The 19,512-nt window shown below is 37.4% G+C and overlaps 1 long non-coding RNA gene across 2 annotated transcripts in view; it reads left to right on the top strand.

The window, feature by feature from the left end:
- LOC150007707 (uncharacterized) overlaps nucleotides 1-19,512 on the top strand; it is a 62,060-nt gene that overhangs the window by 26,916 nt on the left and 15,632 nt on the right. For both annotated transcript variants that reach the window (XR_016511648.1, XR_016511647.1), the window contains exons 7-8: nucleotides 1,436-1,483; nucleotides 7,089-7,136. This is a non-coding gene — a long non-coding RNA (uncharacterized LOC150007707). The remainder of the gene's footprint in view (nucleotides 1-1,435; nucleotides 1,484-7,088; nucleotides 7,137-19,512) is intronic.

The raw sequence follows: 19,512 nt of genomic DNA, 5'->3' as shown, positions 1-19,512 counted from the left end.
ACTGTATAGAAAAATAAAGAAATAATTAATACAAAATTTAGAATCATGACGACTAAGGTGTAGGGCGAGGCATGTAATGATAGCTGGACAAGTAAGAGGTTTCCAAGAGTGATAATATCATGTTTCTTAGGCCTACAAAGGTTTCAAACATTGGCATTTTTAAATGCCATTCATTAAAATGTGCATCTATGTATGTGCCTTAACATCTTCTGTTAGTATATATTCCACAATTAAACAAGTTTCAGAAAATAGAGGACGAGGAGATGAAAGTGGTGATGTCGAGTGTAGCAGCTCCTCTGGAGGCTGTGCTGGACCACAGAGACGTGAGGCAGCTGGCCGGGGGGGTGGGACATAGAAATGAAGGTTGGGGTTGTCTGAGGTTATGAAGTGCGACACATGTTCCTGAGCTGATGTAAAAGCATCTGTGAAGTGAAAAACTGATGAAGAAGCAAAATTTGGAAGAACAAAGGCCTTGACAAGGCAAAAGGAGATGGGATGAGGACAAAAATGGAAGGCTTGATATTAAATGGGAGCACAGACTGATATTCTTTTGGACTGGAAAGAAGAGAAATCGTGCCAGTATGTGCTGGAGAGGTGGTGGAAAGAAGAAGTAGTCTAGTCTGCTTCTGGGTTGTTTTTTTTTTTTTTTCAATGAATTTCCCAACAGCAACTTGTTTATGTTACAGGATATTGGGAGTTTGTGGAGGGAAGAGAATGTTGACAAAATTTTATTGGCTCATTCTTATTTTTATTATTTTCCTGTGAATGAGAAAAACCTTCAACTTTATTAAGCCTTGATTTGAGGTCCAACATTTTGTGCCAGGACCAGCGCTCCAGATTATGTACTAAGCGCAGCTCTCCTATCTTCCACACCAGATATTCAGAGAAGCTCCAGGAAGGCATTTTGGCCTTTTAATTCTATTTCTTTCTCTTGCAAAGCAATATTTAAATAGAGTTTTGTGTTATATTATAGCAAATATCTTACAATATAAAGCCAATTCATTGAAGTCAAATACTGCTTGATATCCCCATAATTAAAGGATAAAAAGAGAAGACCTTGCAGTCTCCTTCCCCATAACTCATATCACTTTAAATTTAAATATAATAAATTAGAATTACAGTGTTTATTGTGTGGAATAAGCTGCCTTCTTTTATGGTCATTACTTACATGAGCTAAAATTTTAATATTGCTTTGTTTTATCTTGGAAGAGAGTTTCTGTATTACTGCATTTTTATATTACTTTTTTAAAGTTCATTAGTTTATAAAAATACAAGCATGCTATAGTTTTGTTTTCTCTCCTGCTGGCTTTGCTCTTAGATGCCACACACATTTTATCTTCTGGACAGTTTAGTTGTGTCTGACTTCCAATACTATAAGATATCTACCTGGCCTCTCTGATATTTATTTCTCATTCTTTAATATCTGAATGTGCAGAAATTGATCGAGCCAAAGAAGAGGTTGGTGCTGCCTCAACTAAAAAAGGTAAATGCAACTTAAGGAAAAAGATGTCATGACTAAAACTTATTTCTGCAAAGGTTTCTAACTTAATCTATTGTTTAGTGCTTATAGAAGAGCTTTATTTATTGATTTTTCTATTTCATTGATTTGAAAACAAACTCACTTTGCACAAGATTTATAGTGCTTCTATTAACAAGGCTTTGTCTTCAGTGTTCTAACACCAACAGTTTTATTCCTTTAGGACCATAAACTAAAACTAGCAATCGCAGTTCAATTGCAAGTTAGTTTCTGACAAATTGAAGAAATACAGCTGTTCAACTCAGTGGGATCCCAATTACTTGGAAAGCATTCAACTGAAATATATGACCTTAGTGGTTGGAGCTCAAATGAAACTTGGACTTGTAGAACTTACATGAATAATGTACATTTTGTGCAAGAATAATATCAAATTTAAAAAATGTGTTCCTTGGAATATTCACTTGGAAACATTTTAAGAAACATATTAGGAAGTTTGGAATTTGAGTTTTCAAAGCTATTTCTCTTGTTGAATCAGAAGCAACTAATTATGTGGGTATTGGAGACAGTTTTAAGAATGTTTTATGAACATTAAAAATAATCAGCAAGATGGAAAATTTTGCATATTCCCAATTAGGAATAAACTGCAACAGTTCTGAAATTTGTGACAATTTTACAAATAGACAGAAATGAAATGAGTAATGTATCCAATGTCTTTGGAAGTACATAAAGAGACAATACCACAAACCCATTCTCAATATACACTCACATACACACACAAACCGGCCTTCCAGCCATTTCAGTGACAAGGTGATGGTCATCAAGTCATTAGATTTGTCAACTAGACAATTGTCTAGTTAATGATTTTCAAAAGAGAATCTTCAGAGGAGTGACACAAGTAAAAGCTAAAGGATGACAAATTGAGGGAAGAAAAAGTAAAAGATATAGGTAATGATGCTGAAGAAAGTTGCTGGGAATAAAAGCAGTAATGGAAAACCAGCTTGGTGTTCCTGTTTAATCTATATCCATCTCTTTTTTAACTTTAGAGTTAAGTGTTTATCCTTCTTTTCAAGACCAGCTTCTCCAGCTGTGTCTTCCTTAATTATCATTCATGTTGTCTTGTAGCATCCTCCTCTTTCTCATTGCTGGTTTTGTTCCTCAGTTTGAAAGTAGTATTCTCAGCTTCAAATTTCTCTTTCTGTATTCCTATAGCTCCACGATTTTCTCTCCTCCACAGGTTAGTCAGTCTTCTGAACGCTGGAGTGCCAACGTCCCTTCTCCCTTCCCATGAAGATGAGGTTTCTCTCCCTGCTTTGCCATTGACGCTCTTGCTAATGCTGATGGCACTACCATTGCTAAACCAATGAAACCATTCTAGATTTCTCAGTTGAATTTACCTATTTGTCTCTTCTTTCAGCCTCTCTGCTTTTGGGTTATCATGCCAATATAATCTTCTGGGTCTCATATTCTCTAACATTTGTTTCTGACTTTTTTGTGTTCTTTTTTCCCTTTGCTGCACCTTGATTATTGATGTTCCCAGAATCCATTATGAATCTTCTAAAGTTCTCATTCTGTAATCTCTCTTTGTGAGATATGTCGCTCTCAAGATTGAAACTCTGCCCTTTTAAGCTAAAGATTCTCAAGTCTATGTTGTCAATTTAGAACATTATGAAAAGGCTTTTTTCCATGAAAATTTCAGCTACTTTGTTTTCTTCATATTAGTCGGGATCCCTGAAGGAGTTCAATAAACATCTACTTTTTTTTTTTTAAGTAAATCCCTCCAAATGTAGAGAAAAGAAAATTTATTCTCTCAGCACTAAAGGAGGTTGCAACGACCTTGTGGTATTGAAAGAAAAATTGATTAAGATCTTTTGATTCCAAACAGAGCATGAGCTGTTTGTTTCTAACACTCACTGTCCATAGAATTGGGCTTAGTGAATTTTACATCAGAACCAGAAATAGAAGGATTGTTATTTTATGCACAATGTCTTTTGTGTGTGTGTGTAAATATTTGGCATTTTCAGTGACCTTTTCTGAGTATCAAAAAGAGCACTGTAGGCGACTAGCCTCTTCTACATAACATTAGTGCAAGGAATTATGAACCCACCCACCAATAAAAACAAACCTTGGTGTTTATGTGTAAGTCACATTATGGTAATTTTCTGAAAGAAATTTATCTTCAGAGGATTAAAATTGAAAAATTCATATTTTCTGCACAATATTAATAATGTGTTTATATATAGAAGAATTGCAAATTAACTGTATACCCAAGATCTATTATAACTGCAAATCTTCAGTGCTTTGCTTCCACATTGATTTGAGAGAGAACATTAGAAATGACATTATATACCACACATTTTGCTAGCTCCTTAAAGCATCCATAATAAAATCTAACTCTTTAGTTTGGAATTCAAGGCCTTCTGCAATTGGCCTAATCTTCTATTTTTAGATTACTTCATATTTTTTCAGTGGGAATCTTCTGTGTCAGTTAAACTTCAGCATACTTTCCTCTAGGTACACCTACGGCTTTTTGCTACTTTGCCTTTCTTTACATCTTATTGCTTATAATTAAACTTTTAACTCTTCTGAGAAAACCACTGACACCAATAGAGGTACATATCTCCTTTTAAGTTGTTTTTGGTTTTTTTCACCCTATATTTATCACAGTGTTATTTACAATAACAGAGTTGTGAAAGTAACCAAGCACCCATCAATAGATGAGTGGATAAAAAAGTTGTGGTATATGTTACTCAGCCACAAAATAAATGAAATCTTACCATTTGCAATAGCATGCATAGACTTAAAGAGTATTATGACTAAGTGAAGTAAGTCAGGAAGAAAGACAAATACCATATAATTTAAATTCCATGTGTGGAATTTAAAGAACAAAATAAAATAAACAAACAGAACAGAAACAAGACATAGATACAGAGAATGTTTTGATGATTGCCAAAGGAGAAAGATGTTAAGAAGATGAGTGGAAAAGGGTGAAGGGAGTAAGAGGTACACATTTGTAGCTACAAAGTAGTCATAGAGATGTAAACTACAGCACAGAGAATAGAGCCAATAATATTGTAATAACTATGAATGGTGCCAGATGGGTACTTGAAATATCAGGGCATCACTTTGTAAATTATAAGATTGTCTAACCACTATACTCTTCATCTGAAACTAATATAGAATAATATTAAATGTCAAAAAATAAAATAAATAAAGCACAGGTTAAAACTAAAAAAACAAAACTAACAACAAAATTGATCTTCTTTCTCTTAATCCAAAATATTTATTATCAAAATGTTTCATATGTCAATTAATAATACATTTAATCACTTGGTTTGTCAGAAACAATGTGAGATGTTATGAGAAATGCAAACTTTATAATTTTAAATATCCATGGGTCAAATAAAAACTGACAGTGGAATTTTGGAAATATGCTGCACTAATGTATGATGAAAACATTGCACTGAAACTTGGGATCCAACTGAACAATGTTTAGAGTGAAATTTAAAAATATTCACTTAAAAAGGCTAAAATTCAAGTATTAAAGAATCTAAATCATTTTTAAATACATGGAGCATAAAACCCAATGCAATTAGAAATTTTAAATGTAAGAGCAGAAACTAAGTAGAAATTAAATTATACAATAGAGAAAGAAATAAAATAAAAATTAGATTCCCTATAAAAACTAATACAGTTGATAGACCTTTATTCAGAATTTTAAGAAGGAAAAAGGCACAAAGCATCAGTATCAGAAAATAAAGAAACATAATTAAATATCCTACATATAATAAAAATTATAAACATTTTAATAAGTTTGAAAATTTTAATTAAATTGATATTTTTGAATCCATAATTATAGTTCTGCATCAAAGAAAATTCTAGCCAGATGGCTTCTTTCACAAAATTTTTCAAAACTCTAGGGAAAAAATTAATCTGTATCAAACCTTCCAGATATAGAAGATGAGAAACATTCACCAATTTTAACCTTAATATCAAAACCTAACAGGAACTGAAAAGAAAAGAAAAGAAACAGGCTATCTTCTCTTGTAAACATGAAGGCATAGACCTGAACAGATTAAGTCTGATAATATATGTGAAAGATAAAATGCAACCACGTTGGTTTTATTTCAGAAATGTTATATTTAAAAAATGCAATTAACAAGAATAATAAAATAACAGGAATAAATAAATGCGTCATAGTAGATGAACTTGATAGAATTCATCACTAGGGTAGAAAAAATCTTCCTTTAGCAAATGTCAAACTCAATGGAAAAAAGTGGAAAGATTTTCTCCTGAGAATTAGAACAAGACAAAGATATATGCTATCACCACCTATTACACATTGTACTGGATATTGCAGCAGTGGAGCAAAGTGAGAAGAAGAAATAATAGGTACAAGAATAGAAAAGTAAGAATAAAACTCATTACTCACAGATGAAATTATCTACTTGAAAAATTCAAAAGAATGTACCGATAAACTCTTATAACTAATGAGTGAATTTAACAAGTTTTCTGTAAAAAAGCAAATCTCTCTCTCTCTCTCTGGTTCTTGACACTAACTTTTTGAAATGATCATGGCAACTTACCCTGGAGAGATTTTTTAATGCTCTGATTGTATCTTCATATGTTTCTTTGGAATACTTTTTAATATGTTCTGTATATCCCATATTTGATTAAACTGAAAGCCAAATCTTTGGCTTAACTGGATTTTAGTTGTTTTGTCAAGAATCTTTCAGAGGCTATACTGTATACATCACAATTCATGTCATTAAGAAGCACAGAATATCTGGCTGTCCTATTATGAATGAATGGTTCTAAGTTTTACCAATGTCTTAGGTTGGTGACAACCACATATCTTCATTCAAAATTGCATTTTTCACCCTTGCAACTCTGTGTGGTAATATTTGGCTATAATGCCAATACTCAGTTCCTCACTCATCTTTCATCTAAAAGTTGTTAGTCTCCTCTGAAAATCTTTACTTAAATCAATTATTTCAATGGGGAACACTGATTCTGTGTGATTCTTACTGTTTTGGTGTATAAATAGGTAAACAGTGAATACTCCAATAAAGCAAATAAGTCTCAGAGAAAGCATAGTTCCAAGGAAACAGCACCTAAATGATAATCTTGTTTCTCTTTTGATTACTTGTGATTTGGGATGACTTTATTTAATATTTAAATAAATCTCAAGTGAGACTACACTGTCCTTTCAGTTGATTAAGCTATATTAAGCTTGAATTTAAAAGAGCATCTAGTTGACATTTTAAAGACACTAAATGACTCCAGCAATAACCTGAAATGCAGGTCGATTAATCATTGTCTTGTCAAGTGGAATTCTTTGTAGAGCATGTTTATCAAAGTACAATATAAAAGAACAAAGTAGAAAACAGTATGGAAAAACTAGTTAGAAAAAAGCAAGTGGTTTTTTCCTCTAATTCTGTAAGATTAGATTTCAAATGAGTTTCAGTTGGATTACTGAGAAATAAATGTTCCAAAAGCTTTGAAATAGCTTGTTGAGAAGAAATTTTTGGTATTGAATAGGTTAAAATGCTTTTTTGAGCAGAAGCAGCATTTCCATGAAGGACTTTTATTCAATCCTTATCTCTCTTTGCAGCTGCACCTGGAAAGAAGGAAGAGAAAACAACCAAGACAGTGGAGCAAGGTAAAAAAAAATGAAGGAGGTTGGCATTATCTTTAGAAAGACAACAACATGAGGAGGACAGCACTGGACTCAGACAGGCGGAAGACAATACCCGTTAAATCTATTGCTCTCTGTCACTGTCCTCGAATGTTCTTCTGTGCCAGGGAGACGGTGAGGCAGCAATCTGGGTTTTGCTCTTTGTATAACTAAACTTTGAATGTAAGTTTAGAACAGGAAAACTCCACATGCTGCTTAATTACATCAGGAAAAATGCAGAAGATTGTTGGGAATAAGGGAATGATCTGGGCCAACTGGTAGGCATTTTTAAGTTTGTGGTTTTAGTAACACCTGACCAAAAATAGTTTGAAGAATAAAGATGAAACAATTCCATTTATGCAAAAATAATTTTTATTGCTTGAAAAATAACATGAAAAAGTTAAAACAAAGGAAAAGACAACAACTAAAGTAAGCTATTTGAGTTTATATTATAACTTCATCAATTGATTCTCTCATGAGTTCTGAAATTTTAATTTTATATGTCATAATGCTATAAATAATGCTTTTTTATTTATGCCACTATATAATTCATATATCACTCCAGATATGCTTGAGAAAAATGCTACATCACAGTAGAGTTAAATTTTAGAGTTAAAACGTTTAAGATATGTTAGATTTTTTTGTTAGAAATCAGAGTGCTAATAATTTTATTTGTTGCTCCCCCCCCTTTGGGATCTTATGTATTATATTATAGTATTTATTATTTACTATGATAAATAAATAAAATCAGAACTAGCAATAATTTTATCAAGAAAAAGCCAAAATAATTTCTCTTCTTAACTTGGAAATGTAATAAAATTTCCAATATTAAAAATTTTGCAATATTCTTCAATTCCTCACATTTTATATAAGTAAACTAAGGCCAAATATTGAGTTAAACCAATGTTAAGGATTCAGTTAAGACAGTTAGTAAAGTATTTATTTCTTTGGGCTTTTCTAAATAAAAGTTACATTATAATCACATTGAAAGAGGTTTCAAATTAATTTTGGCTTCTGGGGACTACCTGGAATTTTAGAGTTCAATGGAATGTTTCTGTCAGCTTATTTTTGAAGTTGATATTGTAGTCTCTGAAATAAAAAGTAGAGTAAGACTATTGGATCCTAATTTCAACTTGTTCACTTAGGCAAAGTTCTGAGCCTAAATTTCTTTAAAAATGAAGTTAATTATATCTGACCTGCATATCTGACAAGACATAGAGCCAAAATAAAAAAAAAAAACATATGTGAAAGGAGATGAAAAAATTATAAATTCCTAGGTAAACATATAGTATTTACTTAAACATTTTTCTTATAAAATCTGCTTCAATATAGTTGAGATCACCTATCAAATTACTTTGATTTCACTAAGTTTCATACTTTTCTCCTTTGTATTATAAAGACATTGATTACTCATTTTTTTGTGGCTTTTATAGATTTACTTGATAGCCACAGAATATTAGGAGAAGAGTGATTAGAATATTTATTGACTACACTAATAATGGTGCCTAAAAGATAACTGATTTAAGCATAAATGGTTCATTTTCTCTTACCTTCATGTTAGTGTCAGCTTTATTAATTCCATAATGTTTCCTCAAGTTCATAGGAGACTGAAAATGGCTCTTATCCATTTTGAAGTAGATGTGAACTTACTCCTTCAGCTGATTTTGTAATTCATTTTTAAATTAACAATACCTTTTATCTTATAAAGACCATAAGCTCTTGGCTTATGTAAAAAATTTAAGAGGTAATTTCCATCACTTCCTTCTATTGATTTAGTATATAATTTCAGTTTTAAATGTTGTAAAAGAATGGCCTCATATTTTTCAACTATAAAAGTCATAAGAAATAGAGTATTTGAATAACTTGCATATTTTATGATGGTATATCTATGACTAGTAATTGATATGAAAATATATACTTTGTGACTTTAAGAAAGCAGAGAGTTTATGTGAGAATAAATCAATCAATGACATCCTGTAGATGTCATCATAGTGTTCTAATATTTATTCATAAGATGATGTTTTGAGACTGTCATGTACTTTTCTTTCTAATGTAGTTTTTAATTATCTTCCAAAGTATACATAACCTCAAACTGGTTCATACTGCATGGAAATACAATTAAATACTTTATAGAGAATTATTTTCATTCATTTAAGTTTGAACATGTAGACTTGTTCAAGAGAAAAAAACTATAATTTTCATAATGCTTAATGGATGTCAAATAAACTTCAAGATCTATATAAAATTGTGTACAATGAACTTCTGAACTTAGTATGCATTATAATTTGGAAAACTTGGGAAATATTGATTAAACTAAACTGTATAGGAAATTCAGGTAGTGAAAGATGACATGAACTTTATATTAATGTAACTTGACACACTAGATATTATATCATAAGTAGAAACTTGGTTAACCTAACTTCTGCAAAAGTCCAAAAATGTAACTCTATGTCATCTCTAATTTATGATGAATCATGTGTTTTTTAGTTATTATTCCCATAGAGATAATAAATTAACTAGATTAGAATTTTGAGCATTAAGAAACTCTTTATAAATTCCTTCACCTTAAGGTGCATGCACATGCATGCACGTACACAAACACCATTAACTATTCTTGTTTAGAAAGCAGTTAACTAGAAGCAGCAGGAGAAACGTTTTCCACAATAAATGTTACTCTTTTTCTAGTGAGAACTGAGGACTGCCAAAGATAAAGCACATGTTATTGTGTGAGAATTCATTTTTATATATTTGTATACCATATCTAGAAAAAGTACATCACCTTTCATTAAGCTTAGTTTATTCATTTGTTGATAATTTCTCATATATAGTGCGTATTTTCCTCCTTGATATTCCTTTTCAGAATCAACCTACCTTCCTAAATCCTATTTTCCTTTGTGTTTTTCAATATCACTTTTTCTGAGGAGAAAATTTTAAATAATATTTGCTAGTTGCTAGCCAGTGGAGCAAAATGGTCACTTTAAGGAAGCGTACAGGATCTTGCTACTTACCGGGGCAAGGAAGGAGACCAGCCAAAACCATTAACTTCAAAGACCTGAGTTTTCCTTCAAAGTGACTTAAGTTCAACAGAGAAAAGGTGAAGTAAATAGTAATAAATCAAATTACTCTCAAATCATTTTTCCTTTTCTTTCATTCGTACCTGTGTATGACGTCCTTAAATTCTTCTTTGAGAGCCTCTTGTAAGAACTTATGAATAGTGCTGGCATGCAGTAAGTGTTGAATAGAGATTTGTGGGGTAAAAGGAAACATAGAGGCACTGTCGATGACAGGACTATCAGTGACCCAGACGGCAGTGAGCTGTGTGCCTCCATGAGTACTGTGCCACTAGGGGAGCACTTTAATATCAAAGTGTGATTTCCAATAGTGGAAACTGCCAAATATTTCAGAAAACAGATGATAAATGATTAACTCCTTCAACTACCCCCATTTTGAAAGTGGAAATAATAGAGAAAAAAATAATAAATGTCATTAATTAATTACACTTTTAATGATAAGATCTTTGTAGATAGTGCTCTTACATAAACAAAACTGCATTGCATTCGTCATCTGGTTAAAGATATTGAAAATATCAAATTTTAGTAATTGCCATTATTATATTGTAAACTATTTCTAAAAACCAAGTGGGATAGAACATAAAACAATTGCCTGTAAGAACAATGTATGAGTCTAAATATAGAAATGTTAAGCCTTATCCTTGCTTTTCTTCTTTATACAATTAGGAAACTGAATTAGACTATCTCTTCTTCTTTCCCTTTTAAGGGAAGGCTGGTCTAGAAGGACTTTCATTTCTAAAATGCTAGGGAAAAACATACTTTATAAACTTGAATATTTATTGATACTTCATTATCCCAAAACTAAATGGAAAGATTTATTATAAAAATATTAAGTGTACTTTTTCCATCCTCTTTATAAAAATATAATTTCAAAATCCAATTAAGTAGAAACCTGACAAAAATATGAAAAATATTAAATAGAATTGAGTGTTTATTAACTTTCATATAGATTTGAACTAGTTTTCATTTTAAAAATGGTAAATTCAAAAAACGTGGATCATAAATGTATTAAATGCAGTTTATTTCTTGTAATAAAAACATCAATTTTGCCGTAAATCAAGAAATGTTTCTAAATTCATAAATTTGCTAATTTGTGATTACCTGAAGAGTTTGTCTTTTTTTGCCTCTGATGCTATTTTGTAAACAATACTACCCTACCCTACATAATTGTATTAATATTTTAAATTGTCACAGCAACAGGAGAAACTCAAGTAGTATTACATGATTTGTAAACTTTTTTTCACCCGCCTTTTCAGATTCTTTTGTTCTTTGTATCTGCACTGGTCTATGTAGAATCTGTGATGTGTACCTATTGCAGTTTCAGCACATACTTTAAAATGAATGTTAATATCTAAGAGCAATGATTTCCCTGGAAGAAATGTATTTATTTAAACGATGAATGTTTACATTTCATGGTGTGTTAATATTATTTAAAGAAAGAAAACAATTTAACATTTAAGATCAATGGAGTAAAACTAAACGCTTAGTTAATACAAATTGTATTAAATTACTTGTTTATATCTGATTATAAAATAACCTATTTGCACATGTGGTCTAAGTCATGCTGTTGACTCTCAATAAATGTTAAATGATAATAACAATTTACTATTGATTTCTGTGAATTCCAAATTTCTAAACAATAGCTTGTACTTTAGTTGTTTAATATTTATTGAGCGCCCACAACAGACTAGGCGCTGGAGATTGGGTGTGAAGAGCATGGAGTGAGCTTCAGAGAGAAGATGGTCCACATACGGAGCCCCTGCAATGCATGTGAATATGAGTGTACACAGCTTATTTACATATTTTCAGGGAACATTTTGCAATTCTCCACTGTCTCACTTGCTCACATAATACATTTCACTTCTTCTTACCCTGACTTTAACACTTTTAGAATGTTCTCACAGTTCCTTTATCTCAGGCATGGGAAATGTCTTTCTAGTCCCTTCTTCTCATCATGTTTCTGCCCGCTCCCCTAATTCCTAATAGAGACAGGTCTAATCCTATGTATCACAGCAAAGCAACGTAGTAAAAAAGTTAATATTTAACATTGATCTTCAGGGTGCCCCCTCCTGCCATGCAATATTTGGTTCATGTGATTCAAACACATATTGGTAGGAATGTAATTCAATGTTAAAGAGAACTTCAGCCCAATAAAGGAAGAAAATGTGCCAGGGATGTTAGTAAGATTTGGAAGTGATGCAATAAGACATAATATCATATTATCTAATCATCTCAAAATCATCATATACAACCGGTGCAAGCACGCTGCTGCCAACTCCAGCCCTCCCGAGAGCAGCAACGGCTCAGGGCTGTACACGACGGCCACCCCAGCGCCCAGAAATCCTCGGGGGTACTTCTGAATGTTCCTGGTCCCAGGAGGAGCCAAGGAAGGTCAAAGCCGTGACAATAGGGAAGACTTCCTGCAGAGCACCTAGAATTTCTCATTTTTATTTTATTTTTAAATTATTTTTACTTTTATTTAATTAATTTAAAAAAAATTTTTATTTTTACTATTTATTGACTTAATAATTTTTAAATATTTTTATTTTAAGTTTTGTTTTAATTTAATTTATTTTTTAATTTATATATTTCATTTTTTATTTTTACTTTTTATTTTTGTTATTTACTTTTATGTTTTATTTTTATTTGTTAATTTTATTTTAATTTTGTTTGATTTTTATTTGACCTATTTCTTCTTTCTTTTTTTATTTATTTATTTTTATTTTTTTATTTACTCCTATCTATTTGTTATTTTTAAAAATATTTTTTGGTGAGATCAACCTCTTAAGGACAAGTAGATTATACTCAAAAGCCTTAATCAGATGATCCTCTTAGGGTTTAATGAGCTTAAGTATTAGTGAGCTTAAGGCGTTAAAAGGCTTAAAGCATTAGTAACATTAAGGAGTTAATGAGCTTAAAAGATTTAGGGCACGTGATCAGGGCGTGATCAGCGCTTGCCAGGCACGTGATCGGGGCGTGATCAGCGCTTGCTGGGCACGTGATCGGGGCGTGATCAGCGCTTGCCGGGCACGTGATCGGGGTGTGATCAGCGCGAGTCGGGCACGTGATCGGGGCGTGATCAGCACGTGATACGGGAGTGACCAGCACGTGGTTGGGGCGTGATCAGTGCATGTTGGGCACGTGATCGGGGCGTGATCAGCGCCAGTCAGGCACGTGATCGGCGCGTGAACAGCGCGTGTCGGGCACGTGATCGGGGCATGATCAGCGCGAGTCGGGCACGTGATCGGGGCGTGATCAGTGCGTGTTGGGCACGTGATCGGGGCGTGATCAGCGCGAGTCAAGCACGTGATCGGCACGTGATCAGCGTGTGTCGGGCACGTGATCAGCGTGTGTCGGCCACGTGATCGGCGCGTGATCAGCGCGTGATAGGGGAGTGACCAGCACGTGATAGGGGCGTGATCAGCACGGGCCGGGCACGTGATCGGGGCGTGATCAGCGCGAGTTGGGCACGTGATCGGGGCGTGATCAGCGCGAGTCGAGCACGTGATCGGGGCGTGATCAGCGCGTGTCGGGCACGTGATCGGCGCGTGATCAGCGCTTGATAGGGGGCAGGTGGCTCAGACACCAAGTGGGCCATCTCTACTCCTGTAAAGGAGGAAAGAGGAAGGACATCTCTAAAATCAGAGAAGGAAAACTCTGACTCGGAAAAAAACCTCCGCTGCCTTGCGGCATACCTCTTTAGGGGAAAGGCTAAGGGAGTAAACCCCGACAGAAAATCCGGAGCCGGAGTCCCTAAGGCGGTTTGACATTGTAGTCAACACCGGCAACTCCTGCGGCGCACCTGAAGCCAAGCTGTATTGACTTCGTCTTTCCCTTGGACCCTTCAGCTGCGAAGAGAGGGAGGGTCTGCTGCATGGGCAACAGCAGACCCTCCATATCACCCTGCCCAGGCTCTGTAGCTTCAGTTTCACTGGAGAGGACACTCCAGCGTCATCGCAAGATGTCGACTCAACACGGGAGGAGACAGATACCGGTTATAAGCTCATCCGATTGGCGAAGGAAACGAGCGCCAGAGGTCTCCTCTGACGGCGGGAGAGGTCATCGCACCTCACTGGACAGCTATCGCCTGCCTCAAGCTGGGCAGCCCCAGCCAATTAGGTGCCCTCTCGCCATGGCTCGCCTGCCCCACTGGGTGCGTGGGGATCAGAGAGGCGCCTCTCGAAAAGTGGGCCACAAAACACCCGCACCAGTTAATTCCAAGCAAATAACAAGAAAGAAGCCTCCAGCTCTTCGCCTCACTAGCTGGAATATCAGGACCATGTGCCCCGGACTTACTGCAGACCTTCCATGGATCAGTGGTGCCAGGAAAACCGCTGTCATCGATAGGGAACTGGCACGACTAAACATCGACATTGCGGCTCTACAGGAGACCCGGTTGGCCGACAACGGAACTATCAGAGAAACCAACTACACCTTCTACTGGCAAGGGAAGTCTCCGGACCAACCAAGACAGCACGGTGTTGGGTTCGCTGTAAAGAACACGCTTGTTAACTCCATAGAGCCACCCACAGGAGGCACAGAGAGATTACTTACCCTCCGATTGTCAACAACTTTCGGCCCAGTCAGCATTCTTAGCGCGTACGCCCCAACCCTCTGCGCCACCATCGAAGAGAAAGAACAGTTCTACCATGCACTGGACGAAGCGTTATCCAAGATCCCCAGAAGTAACGCTCTCTATCTCCTTGGAGACTTCAACGCAAGAGTAGGAGCCGACCACATGGCCTGGCCCACCTGCCTTGGAAACTTTGGGAGAGGAAAGATCAATGAGAATGGTCAGCGACTGCTTGAGCTTTCGTGTCACCACGGCCTGTGCGTGACAAACACATTCTTCAAGTGCAAAGAGATCCACCAGGTGTCATGGAGGCACCCCCGCTCCCGCCATTGGCACCAGCTTGACCTCGTCATCACCAGAAGAACGGATATTGGCAGCACCCTCCTCACCCGCAGCTACCACAGTGCAGACTGCGACACGGACCATGCCCTCGTGGTAAGCAAGGTGCGCATAATGCCGAAGAGGTTGCACCACTCCAAGATGAAGGGTCGCCCACGCATCAACATCAGTTGTGCCAGCAACCCAGTTAAGACCCAGCAATTCATCAACAAGATGGAAGATGCACTCGGCGAGGGAGTGGCGGCAGATGACATTATCGAATCTAATTGGCTACGTCTCCGCGACGCCATATACAACTCCGCCATTATTGCTTACGGGAAGAAAGAGCGGAAGAACGCTGACTGGTACGAGGCTCACTGGGAAGAAATGGAACCCGTGATCGAGGCTAAGAGGAAGGCCCTACTGGCTTACAAGGCCACGCCCACGCCCAGTACACTTCAAGCTCTACGGGCTGCCAGGAACAAAGTCCAGAAGACTGCCCGTCACTGTGCCAACACCTATTGGCTAAACCTGTGCAGAAGCATTCAGGAAGCCGCCGATATAGGCAACGCACGAGGAATGTATGAGGGCATCAAGAAGGCAACAGGCCCAATCCCCTCCAAGATCGCCCCCCTTAAGTCCAAGACAGGTGAGGTCATCACTGACCAGGAACAGCAAATACGGCGGTGGACCGAGCACTACCTCGAGCTGTACGCAACGAAGAACACCGTAACAGACACTGCTCTTAACGCCATCCCAGACCTACCAGTCATGGAGGAGCTAGACACCCCACCTACTGCGGCAGAGCTCGGCAAAGCCATCGACCGCCTCGCTTGCGGGAAAGCACCAGGAAGCGACGGAATCCCTCCAGAAATCCTAAAGAGTGGGAAACCAGTCCTGCTACAGCCGCTCCACCATCTACTCTGTCTCTGCTGGAAGGAGGGTTACATCCCCCAGGATATGAGAGACGCCAACATTATCACCATGTACAAGAACAAAGGAGACCGCAGCGACTGCAACAACTACCGGGGCATCTCTCTCCTCAGCGTCGTCGGCAAAGTATTCGCCCGGGTCGCTCTTGCCCGCCTGCAGACCCTTGCTTCCCGCATCTACCCAGAGTCCCAGTGTGGCTTCAGAGCTGGCCGATCAACAGTGGACATGATCTTCTCCCTACGCCAGCTGCAGGAGAAGTGTCACGAGCAGCATAAACCACTCTACCTCGCCTTTATCGACCTTACGAAGGCGTTCGATCTGGTCAGTCGAAGCGGTCTCTTCAGCTTGCTACGGAAGATTGGCTGTCCACCACATCTGCTTGCTGTGGTCATGTCCTTTCATGACAACATGCACAGCACGGTGTCCTACAACGGCGCAACCTCTGAGGCCTTCCCAGTCAGCAGCGGAGTAAAGCAGGGCTGCGTCCTCGCGCCTACGCTGTTCGGAATCTTCTTCTCCATGCTCCTCCAATACGCCTTTAAGGACAGCAGCGAGGGTGTCTTCATTCACACCAGATCCGATGGCAAGCTCTACAACCTGGCCCGTCTACGAACCAAGACCAAAGTCAAAGAGGTGCTCATCCGTGAGATGCTCTTCGCCGACGACGCAGCCTTGACATCACACTCCGAAGAGGGATTCCAGCAGCTAGTCACTTGCCTTTCCCACGCATGCAAGGAGTTCGGACTAGCCATCAGCCTGACGAAGACAAATGTTATGGCTCAAGGCACGGGGACTCCCCCATGCATCACCATCGACGGATACACCCTGGAAGTTGTCAACGACTTCACTTACCTCGGGTCCACCATCTCGAGCTCTCTGTCAGTCGACTTGGAGGTCAACCGGAGAATCGCCAGGGCAGCCACAGTTATGGCCAGACTGAACCGGCGAGCGTGGAACAATTCCAGCCTCACTGAGAAAACCAGACTGCGCATCTACCAAGCCTGCGTACTCAGCACTCTCCTCTATGGCAGCGAGACGTGGACCACCTACGCAAGGCACGAAAGGAAACTCAACAGCTTCCACATGAGGTGCCTGCGACGCATCCTGCATGTCGCCTGGCAGGATAAGGTCCCCAACACCGAGGTGCTGAAGCGAGCCAATATGAGCAGTTTGCATGCAGTTCTTAGCGAGAGACGCCTCAGGTGGCTCGGCCATGTCAAAAGAATGGATGCAGGCCGTATCCCCAAAGACCTCCTCTACCGCGAGCTAGCAGAAGGCAAGAGGATGACAGGGCGCCCAAAACTGCGGTTCAAAGACATCTGCAAAAAGGACATGACACAATGCTCCATCAATCTCAACACATGGGAAGTTCAAGCAGACGACCGCCTAGCCTGGAGGCTCGCGGTCAGGCAAGGTACGTCACGCGCGGAGGCTGCGCGCAACGAGGAGGCGGTCCAGAAAAGATCGAGGCGGAAGCAGCGTCAACAGCAGCAACAACAGCCATCTGCCTTCACCTGTAACAAGTGTGCCAGGGATTGTCACTCCCGAATCGGACTGCACAGCCATTCTCGGCGGTGCAGATAGTCTCTCAAGAAGCTACGCCATCGTCTTTCTAGACGGACGGCTGCCGACGACGACGACGGCTGACGAATCATCTCAAAAGTAAACAGTTCTTTGTTATTAATGATAACATGATCAATTGTTTCATGAAAAATATGCTATAGGCAAGTACAAGTGATACGGAGAGATAATTGTAATGCCCACATACTTGTTTCCATAAAAATATTCTGCTGCTGTCTAACGTGACCTCTTTTTCCCTTCATATCTCATTTTTTGAGGGAAGAAAGCACACTAAATCAATAAGATTACCCCAGGAACTTCACCTTGCACTTCATACTGGGATCACCATTCTTACCACTAAATTTACCTTCCTAACTCTCAGATCAGAGGAATTGGTTAGCATATGGGCTAAATTAAGCTATCTTATATTTTCAGAACAGACAACATGCTAAGGACCATGATTCATCCAAGTGTTTTCCTTTTTTTTTTAATTTATTTTTTATTGTTGTTTTATTATAGTTGTCCAGTTTTTCCCCTGTTACTCTTCACTGCCCTGCCCACCCTGCCCCTGCTCCCACAATCAATCCTCACCCTGTTGTCCGTGTCCATGGGTCATTTATACATGATCTTTGACTAGACCCTCACTTTCCTCCCTCCTCCTCATCCTTCCCCTTCCTTTCTTGTCACTGTCAGTCTGTTCCTTGTTTCCATGCCTCTGGTTCTGTTTTGCTCATTTGTTTGTTTTGTTCATTAGGTTTCTATTATAGGTGAGATCATATGGTATTTGTCTTTTGCTGCCTGGCTTATTTCACTTAGCATGATACTCTCCAGTTCCACCCATGCATCAAAGTATTTTGATAAAAAAAATTTTAATTATCTTTAAAGTTTTTAAAAGCAACAGACTTTTTTACATCAAATGTATGTTCTTGTTTTACCTAGCTTATAATTCTTAAACCTTGTCTTGATTAAATGTGCAACAATTTTCACACAAAGCTAATAAAATGCAATTACAAGTATCTTCTTTTTTTTATGGTGTTCCCATGAAACCTTATTGATAAAGGCAGGTGTTAGTACAGATGTAGTCCAAGGGACCATGTTTTGCTGATCCCTGTCTGATAAGATCTAACCCCTGTTTCTTCATTCCTATTCTTTTTTTTTAAGCTCAGTCAAATCTAATTGCAAATATGAAGAAAGTTGTCATGTGATCTCTGAACTTAATGACAGTGTACTTCAGATTTTTTTGGCAATACTTTATATAATTTAATAATGTTATAATAATGTAAAGTGTATATTCTTCGTTATTGTCTATATCTTAATATTAGGTTGATGGTTCTTTAACACATACTTAAATCTGTAATAGGCCATTTTCATTCTCTTCATAATGAAAATTCTGTTACAAATTCTACTTTTCATCACATAAATTTTTGACCACCATAACCAGAATTTGGAATGTAAATATAATTTTTAATTATATAATATAGATAATTGAAGATTAAAGCTGTGTTCTTTAGAGATAAAATCTATATCAAAGGCTGTGGAAATGCATTTTAGTATTTACATCACGAAAACACCACCTCACAAGCTCAAGAATATTAGGTGTTAATTATGTCTCTTTATTCTATAATATTTACTTGCACTCCTGCTCTTATCCTGAAGCCACAGTTGGGTTTTTTCTTTTTTGTCCCTTATACATTTTTAATAGAAAGTATATTATAAGCTGCTATGTTACAAAGCTGAGTGGCCAGAAAAAAGATTTTTCTGAGAAAATTTTTAATTAACACTTTTCTTTCACTTATAAATTGATTTTCTACTATAGGTCAGTTTAGAAAAAAAATAAAATGATTTGGCATACACTATATTGAATCAAGTTACTTAAAATTAATTATGATGCCATATTCTAGAACAA

Source organism: Furipterus horrens, unplaced genomic scaffold, assembly GCF_987537825.1.
Source record: "Furipterus horrens unplaced genomic scaffold, mFurHor1.1.pri manual_scaffold_6, whole genome shotgun sequence".
Taxonomy (NCBI): Eukaryota; Metazoa; Chordata; class Mammalia; order Chiroptera; family Furipteridae; genus Furipterus; species Furipterus horrens.
The sequence above is the reverse complement of the archived record's forward strand: the minus strand, read 5'-3'. Positions and strand labels throughout refer to the sequence as shown.